Genomic DNA, 8,992 nt, shown 5'->3' with positions numbered 1-8,992 from the left:
CAACGTGCTTCAGTCCTAGTCTCCTCGGGAGCCGACTGTAGTACCGCGACCACAACGGTTACGGAACCAGCCAAGCAAGGGTAACGCCCTCGCAAACCAGCTAAGCTAAAGTCACGCTTTAGCAAGTTCTCCCCACTTCCTAGTGATTTTCGCTTTGCTCGATCTACGACGTCGAGTATCGATTGTGTGATTTTGAAGAAGATTAGCAAAAGTCCTCACCACGAGGCATAAAGAATCCCACGACGAGGTTGGTGCTCTCCTCGTCCACAATCGCTCTAAAGAAGTCAGGTCAAGGGACACCCCGACGACCGCACCTGAACGGTGCTGGCACACCCACACAAGAAAAGAGACTGTTGACTAGCTCAAGAAAAACTGGAGCCAAACATTTTGGCACGCCCGGTGGGACTACACCAGAGTCTTTTTGTATTCACCATCATTGGGATGCCAGGGGAAAATCTTTACCAAAGGAAATTCCTAAAGTGAAAAGATGGTCAATAGCACCATTGAGGCTGACAAGCTCGCTCCGCTTCCCATCCTAGATTATGCAAGTTTCGAAGAAAAGGTCATAATACTGGAGGGCAATAGCGAAAGATATGGAAAAGAGATAGAAAGGGAGCTTGCAAGTATTGACTGCCAAATTTGGTGGAACGCGCAGCAAAGCAAGGCGCTATATGATCAACTCTTTGTGATCGTCATTGGCGAGGACAAACAGGTTACTTCTCACAAAATATCCGCAGCGAGTTTCTCGATCTTCAGCAAGTTTAAGTGTAAAAAGGATGTTTCCGAGATTGAATTGCCTATAAGAGCCGATCAATCTAAAGGTGAAAACCTTCTCTAGATCAGTCTGTTGCAGAAGAAGAAATCAGCTTGCCCACTGGTAAATCACAGCCTTGCACAGAGGCTGCATATGGAGAAGAGGATCAACAAGATTGTTCTTCTGACAAGAAAATTGTCTCTGAACAAATAGCTGATTTCTCCACTAATCAAGCCAAATACGTGGCTACTGGTTAGATGCATGGGGGGGGGGGGGGGGGCAAGATATGGCCCATGTTCATCCATTTGATCAAAAGAAGCAAGTTCATGATCAATTCAATTGTGACTCTGCTATTGGACGTCATCATGACCATGCAAAGGGTCAAGAGCATGGTCAACATGACCCACTCAATTATCAATCAAGATGGAATATGGTGGCTGGACGTCATCATGATCATGCAAAGGGTCAAGGGCAGGGCCCACCTTACTATCATCAATTTAGCCTTGGCCATGCTGGACGTCATGGTGGAGTTAATCAATTAAGCCATGGCCAACTTAATTATCAATTAAGTTGTGGTCTACAGAAGCCAATCTGTGGCTTTATTAATCAATTGAACTTGAAGTTCTTCATATATTCTTCAAGGCCAAGCGGTGGCTTTAACATATGGGGGAGACACATCTGCAGCCCACGTTGCAAGAATGGCCAAAGTAATTATTCTAGTGGCCAATTTGTCCTTCACGAATGTAAATTCGAGTATCATCAATACAAGTTAATTCTTGTATACAATTATCAAACTCTAAATTTCCTGCAAAAGAAATTTGTTTATGATACTAAACAGTCCATAGAGGCGTCTCAATACGATGCCTGGAAGGAAAATAGAGGCAAACAAATATTTGATATGCCTATTTTTGAAGAAGAGATCGATTCACCACTCTTTGGTGACTCTGAATATGATCTCGATGCGGAGCCAATATATGATGAGTATGATGATAATTATAATTTGATTATTGGTTCCAAAAATCATATGCAGGAGTACAAGTCCTTTGAAGCTCTTGATATGGAGAATTTAGACCAGCAAGTGGTCGTCTATAATGGCCAATCTGTGGCTAATTCTACAAAGACCATGGTCTATGACATAGTCGTTGGTGACAAAGCCGATCTTGGTACACCATCATCTCCAAAATTGCAATTGAAGGTCATGCTTCGCCAACCAACAAGGATACTTGGGGGGCAAGATTACCCCTCTCACGAGCCAAATTCCTCCAAATTCTTCAACGCGAAGTATCTTTGTTCTTTTCCTACAAGCTCTCACAGGAGGGATTTTTACCCTACAAATTTTGATACATCGGAGCTTGGGTGTGAAGCATAGATGGCCTCCCCAGTGATATTGTAGAGGCGGCGAATGGTGGAAACACTTATTTATTTCTGGCGCCGTTGCCGAGGATTGATAAATCTCCATGTAAATCACACCACTATTAAGAAGTTGAGGTTGGTAAGGGGTTGTGAATCATAACGGAATAGGTGAAGTCTCTTTTGTTAATATTGGCCTAAACTCCTTATTGGTGCCTAGTTCAGGTCCCTTAAGGTTAAGGGCGGCTTTTATTAACACTTGTTGAACTGTCTTCACACTTATGACATCTCTCATCTTAGTAAGTATAGCCTATGTGAAATGATGTCTAGAAAGGGGACAATGTTCATGGCAGGTTCTTGAATCCAGAAGTGCGTTCAAATGGTCCTAAACCACTATGTGGGAGTAGTTCATGCCAAAATGGATTCTGCCTCTCTTATTCGCGCTCCCCTACCTGGCTATTTCAGTAAGGTTGTCCAAAGGATTTGAAAGAAAATTTGTGTCTAGGCGACTATACTTGGGCCGCATGTCTAAACCTTGATTCACAATGTTTTATTGAATTCAGCTACTTATTCAATTCATCATTTAAACCCACCATGATTCCATTAGTGCGATCCAAAAATTACTGAGGAGTCTAAACACTGAGGCGGAGTCGATCCAAAAAGCCAGCAAAGTCTTCTCGAGGAATATTTTCACCAAGCTCAAAGAGATTCCTCCTTACTCGGATCTGCCTTGAGAAGATTCCTCCTCACTCGGATCTACCTTGAGAAGATTTCTCCTTACTCTGATATATCTTGAGAAGATTTCTCCTCAAAGAATTTCTGGAGAAGCTATCATTTTAGAGGCCTCTACTGTTTGTTCGCGAAGCATCCCAAAGGCCCACAGGCGTCACAGAAATAGTTAAGCGAAACACTTTGGAGCACAACGAAATCCGCCTCCTAAGCTTCGCAAAAGATCCACCACAAAAAGTAGTTGCATGAAGTCTGCAAATGGAGTGCAGACAAGAGGTGAATTCCGAGCGTAATGACCCCGCGAAAAGTATCAAGAACTTACTATATCTTGATTTGTGGCCGAGATATTTTTAGAGATTAATTTATTAGCCGGTTTCTTCGCGTAAGACATGGGGCTCGAAGGAGTCGTAGACTGTTTCTTCGCATAAGACATGGGGGGAAATTCCAGTGTTCCTACACTCGCGAAGCCCATTCATGAAGGCCTGTTTTTGAGTCCCATAATCATTTCTTCGCTATGCCTAGCAACACTAGGGGGCAACACTACACTATACTAAGCCGAGTCAGCGGCTCCGGAAATTTTTTTGAGCTTTATCTCTTCTTTCGAAGAGAAAACACCTTCGCGGGAAAATAGGGTCGAGCCGTAGAAGTTGAGGCTGAGCTCAAAGGAAGTGCGAGAGCCACCATTGTAGCCGCCCCAGCCACCGGAGTAGTAGCCATAGCCGCCACCTCCCTCGGAAGTAGTCTTCATGTTGCCAAAGATGTCCCCACCGTGCATGGTAAACAGTGGAAGGGTTTCAATCTCCTGGTGATCTTCTACTCGTTGTTCCATGAAAGTTTGTTCTTCATTCATGTCAAAGAAAGTAGTACTAGTACTAGTAGTGTAGGATGAGGAGGAATATGGGTCAACACTGCAGCCAACCCATGACCTAAAATTGTGACTAATGGATCCACCAACACCAGTAGAACTAGTTCCCTCTCCAGCTGAGATTGAACAATCCCTAAAACTCTTCTCCATGTTCATAGATCCATAACCACCATAGTTCCCCATCTGCCCATTAAAAGCAATCACACCAGCTGAAGAAGCAAAAACAGATGCAGAAGAAACCCCTTGACAAATGTTAGAGTACTTGTTGTTCATGTTAATATACTGATCCTCAGGTTTCCAATTGGTACCATTACCATTACCATCAAGCCCTGATCTTTGCATGGGCACATGAACATCCGAAGTGAACCTCTTCTTCTGCTTCTCCAAAGCCCTGTGGTTCCCGAACCAATAAAAGACGTTTTTGCCCTCGATTTCTTTCCGTACCGTTTCAGCTGGAGACAGATCCTCTGAATCTGCTCTACAGTTGGGGACCTAACTTCCTTTTTGTAGTAAAGCTCCTTGAGGATTCTTATATGATCTGTAGTGGGAGTCCACCTGGTACTGCTCTGCCTGGAAAGCCTGTTAGCACTACTCTTGGCTGCTTTGTTGCTTCCTCCATCCTCGGTTGGTTGTTGGGTTTGTGGTTCCATTGGTGATGGGTTGAGAGAATGCGAAAATTGAAGAGTGGTGATGATGAGTAATTAAGAAAGATTGCTATTAGAAATATTGTAGTTGATGAAATGGTTTTGGGATTGGGGATTTGGGTTTATAATGTGGAGGGAGATATAGGCATGTGAGAGTTGTGAAGTTGACAGAGAGGTGTCCGTAAAAAGGGAAGGGACAAAAGAAAGAGGAAGGAAGGGTATTGTTTAGGATCTGAAACTCAGAGGAAGGTTTTTTGCGTGAACGTTCCCATCCACAGAATGCACCTATTTATAGGAACAGGTCATGCAAATCTCCACCCTTGGATGGACAGTTGAAGAGTCAAACTAAGTGTCAGTAAATCTTGATTAAATTGCTCTAAATTTCGGAAAAGAAGGGATTATTGGCGCGTGGGGGAACCGAACGGTTTTCGAGGAGGTAACTGTTCCATTTTCAATATTATCTTCTCACGGTGGAGTTTTCAACAGTTAGTTAATGCGAAGTTAAAAACTCATTAAGAAGATAAAACCAAGAATTTTTGAGTTAGGGCCAGGAAGTGGATCCAAAAGATAAATATTTTCTCAAAACCCTCGCCGCGAGGCTCCTTTTGACGCGGAGCATATTTTAAAAGTTCATATTATTTTTAATATACAACTATGGGGGCCTATATTTGGGGCCTTGCGAGACACAATTATTGGCTTCTCACAGATATTTAAATATCAGGATAAGAAAATATTATTGTATTCATAAAGTGGCTTTGCAGCCAAAAGTAGTACATTCATTACAAAGCCAAAAGTGGCTAAAATACAAAACAGGAATCTTCAGATATCTTCTAAATCTTTCTTCAAACGGAAGCAGTTGAGGAACCAACCATTATCCCAAGGAGGGGCAGACTTTAGGGAAGGAAAAAGAAGAGGAACAGAGCCCCCGCGCCCCCTTCAAATAGAAGCGGCAAAGGAATCCAACATAGGCTTGGCCAACACCATTATCCATGAGAAGGGGAGACTCCAGTGAAAGAAAATGGAGCCTCCAAGCCCCCTCAATTGGAAGCAGCTTTGGAATCCAACGTCAGGTTGAGCCGCACCATTATCTCCTAGAGGAGCAGAGAGTAAAGGAACCAAATATCGGCTTGAGTCTCTGCACCCGCTTTAGCCTTGGTAACCACCATTAGTTGGACGTGAAGTATGGGAACAACCATTCTGTAGCTTGAATCCATTCCTTCAAAGAGTCCATCCCTCCAAGATTCTGTCAAGAAGAGAGAGGGGGAGAAGGAGGTGATAACCAAAGCCCCTTCCATCTGGAGGGCACAACACGGGCCGGGTCCAGAAGGAAGGCAACAGAGGAGGAAAGACGAACCACAAAGTGGCCTTCCTCCCTTCCCCGTTTCGCTCCACGTGTGGGATTCCAACAAAGATGATCTCGCATGACCAGGAGATCCCACACTAATGGAGCTCCCCATGCTTCTTTTCCCCTGAAAGCCTATACATTCCATCCAGGCTATCAAAGGTAAAAAACACGTGGTTGCCTGAGATTAAGCCATAAGGCCTAGTCCAGGCTTGAGATTTCGCCATAAGGCCTAAAGTCTAGAGGCTGAGAATGGTTTCATGAGGCGAAAGTTTGTGAAGAAGGAGAAAGAGAAGCAAAGATTGAAAGGCCATTGTTGAGGATTTGAAACTCAGAGGAAGGTTTTTGGCGTGAACATTCCCATCCCCAGAATGCACCTATTTATAGGAACAGGGCACACAAATCTCCACCCTTGGATGGACAGTCGAAGAGTCAAACTAAGTGTTAGTAAATATTGATTAAAGTTGCCCTAAATCTCGGAAAAGAAGGGATTATTGGAGCGTGGGGGAATCGAACGGTTTTCGAGGAGGTAACTGTTCCATTTTCAATATTATCTTCTCACAACCGTTTTCAACAGTTAGTTAATGCGAAGCGGCGAGTCAATTCTTCGGAGGCAGCTAAGGGAGCGTCCAGTTGGGCTTCCTCCGCGCTGAGCTCGTTGTTCACATGGGCCAAACAAGCTTGGAGATGTCGGATATGGGCTTCTAAATCTAACTTCTGGAGCCTTATCTCCCCCATGCGAGTGGCCCGATCATTCAAGGTGCCGCGAAGAGTCTCCATTTGACTAGCGAGGTTATTCCGTACCACGCGGGCCGCACGAGCTCGAGCCTCCACGGCAGATTGGCAAGCGCGGGCCACGTCAAGGTCTTTCAACAGCTTCTCTATAGTGTCGAGCTGAGTTGGATTGACTGCACGCTCTCGACGAAGGAACACAATGGGTTCCCAGATCCTGGGGAGTTCTTCAGGCTCCAGCCGCCGCTGTCCCAAAAGGTTTCGAAGCTCTGTCTTCGCTAGTTCGTGGCGGTGAAGAGATGGCATTGCACCTTTCCCTACAACCGCAGGGCCAACGTAGTGGCTTGATGTTTTTTTAAAACATGATTAAAACCAATGCGGTTTTAGATGCTAAAGTTGCAGCAAGTATTGTGGGTTCACTTGGTCACATGTCATGATGTCGATAGCCATGATTCAATCATCCTATTCAGCATAAGATTCGCGAAGGATTAAATGGCAGCAAACAGTTTGCTATTCAGCATCTTATTTCGCCAAGTACTGTAGGCCTTGATCAAACTTGATCTAGCCAGCGAAGCGGCTCCAACACCTACATTTTAGAAAATCAACAGAGAGCCAGCGAACATGGCAGATACTTGCTGCTATACACATGGCGAAGCTACCACCAAGGAAGAGAATGATCTTCATTCGCGATCAAAAGTAGTCTCCTTCGCATGGGGGGCACACTAAAGTTTTAATCTCCTACAACCTGCCCAAGTTTCGCCAATTCACTGCATACCAGATACATGGGGGCAATAAAGTTGGCAAAGAAAGTGTCAGTTCATGACAAAGGCAATTCAGATTGTGGCATTCAAGCTTTATGAACTATTTAGAGGCCTATATGGAATCAGTCAAGTAATTTCAGTCAAGCCAATACAAGTGGCTTTGGAGCAACGACGTTATAAGAGCAGTGCTGATTCAAGACCTCTTCAGTCAAGACGAAGACCTTTGACTTCGAGGTCTGGGGGGCAATGTTTGAACCCAAAATTAGCATTTTGGCCTTACAAGGCGTGTCTTGGAGAAATTGAACCAATGCCAGTGGCTCAAGCTATATATTGTCGACAAGTTCGAAATATATTATTTAGAGGCTAAATAAAGCCTACCTGCAGAATTATGGAAGATTATGCAAGCTGCAAGAAAAGGCACGCCCATGCGAATATTCATACTCCATTCAATTAAGGAATATGGCATGCATGTGGGGAAGCATTCAACTACATTTCATGGTGGCCAAGATTGGAAAACCTATCATGATTCCATTAGTGCTTAATTGGAAAACCTACCATATTTCCATTAAATCTACCATAATTCCATTAAACCTACCATAATTCCATTAGTGCTCCTTAATTCCATTAGTGCTTAACCCATCATGCTTTGTTTAATACCAACTACTATGGCTTGATAGCCTATATATAGAGGCTACAACGAAGTAACAAGACACACACAATTCATCAAATAATCTCTACGATTATCCAAGCCTCTCCAGAGCAACCCCTCTCCTTCTCCTACCGGTGACCACACTCCAGTCCCAGAATCCTCAGGAGCCGACTGTCAGTGCCACCAAACCCTCTGTCAAAGTGCTTTGGTCCTAGTCTCCTCGAGAGCCGACTCTAGTACCGCGACCATAACGGTTACGGAACCAGCCAAGCAAGGGTAACGCCCTCGCAAACCAGCCAAGCTAAAGTCACTCTTTTGCAAGTTCTCCCCTCTTCCCAGTGATTTTCGCTCTGCTCGATCTACGACGTCGAGTATCGATTGTGTGATTTTGAAGAAGCTTAGCAAAAGTCCTCACCACGAGGCACAAAGAATCCTGCGACGAGGTTGGTGCTCTCCTCGTCCACAATCGCTCTAAAGAAGTCAGGTCAAGGGACACCCCCGACGACCGCACCTGAACGGTGCTGGCACGCCCACGCAAGAAAAGAGACTGTTGACCAGCTCAAGAAAAACTGGAGCCAAACACTTGGTTAAAAAAGGAAAAAGTTTTCAAGGTATTTTGTATTGATGACTAATTATTCACACATGTATAATTATGAGATTATATATTGATTTTTAATTATGTTTAAAAATTTGGGCGTGACATAAGTTGTGATGTACATTCCTTAGGTGATTGATGGAGAGTAGTCAATACCTTATCTTGTCGTGTGGAAATACTTTATGGAAATACTTTATATCCTGGAATTGTTGATCTTGTCGTGTTGAAAGAGTAATCGTGTTGGTAACATTTGAGTCATGTGGACTTTCTAAATGTTCAATCTAAGACCTTTTGTCACATTGGTGATCGAGGCAATTATAAATATTGTAGGTTTGAACCTCGGCCGAGGCGACAGGCTACGATTCAGTTAGAGCTATAGTCTGTCTGCCAATATACTGCTTGGGGGATAACTTGTGTTATTGTGCTCTTGAGTACATCATACTGCTTGGGGGATGACTTTGTGTCCTCGTGCTCTTGAGTGCATATTTATGAAAGTGAGTTTCGAGTGTTTCTTTCTTTGATTGTCCATGCTGGACTTGAATCAATTTAATGGAGTTAAAAGGGTGATTTC

At 43.9% G+C, this 8,992-nt stretch overlaps 1 pseudogene; it reads right to left on the bottom strand.

The window, feature by feature from the left end:
• Window positions 1-1,470: 1,470 nt before the first annotated feature.
• Window positions 1,471-4,348, bottom strand: LOC133723297 (protein WUSCHEL-like; annotated as a pseudogene).
• Window positions 4,349-8,992: the final 4,644 nt, after the last annotated feature.

This window comes from Rosa rugosa, chromosome 7, assembly GCF_958449725.1.
Source record: "Rosa rugosa chromosome 7, drRosRugo1.1, whole genome shotgun sequence".
Classification (NCBI taxonomy): domain Eukaryota; kingdom Viridiplantae; phylum Streptophyta; class Magnoliopsida; order Rosales; family Rosaceae; genus Rosa; species Rosa rugosa.
The sequence above is the reverse complement of the archived record's forward strand: the minus strand, read 5'-3'. Positions and strand labels throughout refer to the sequence as shown.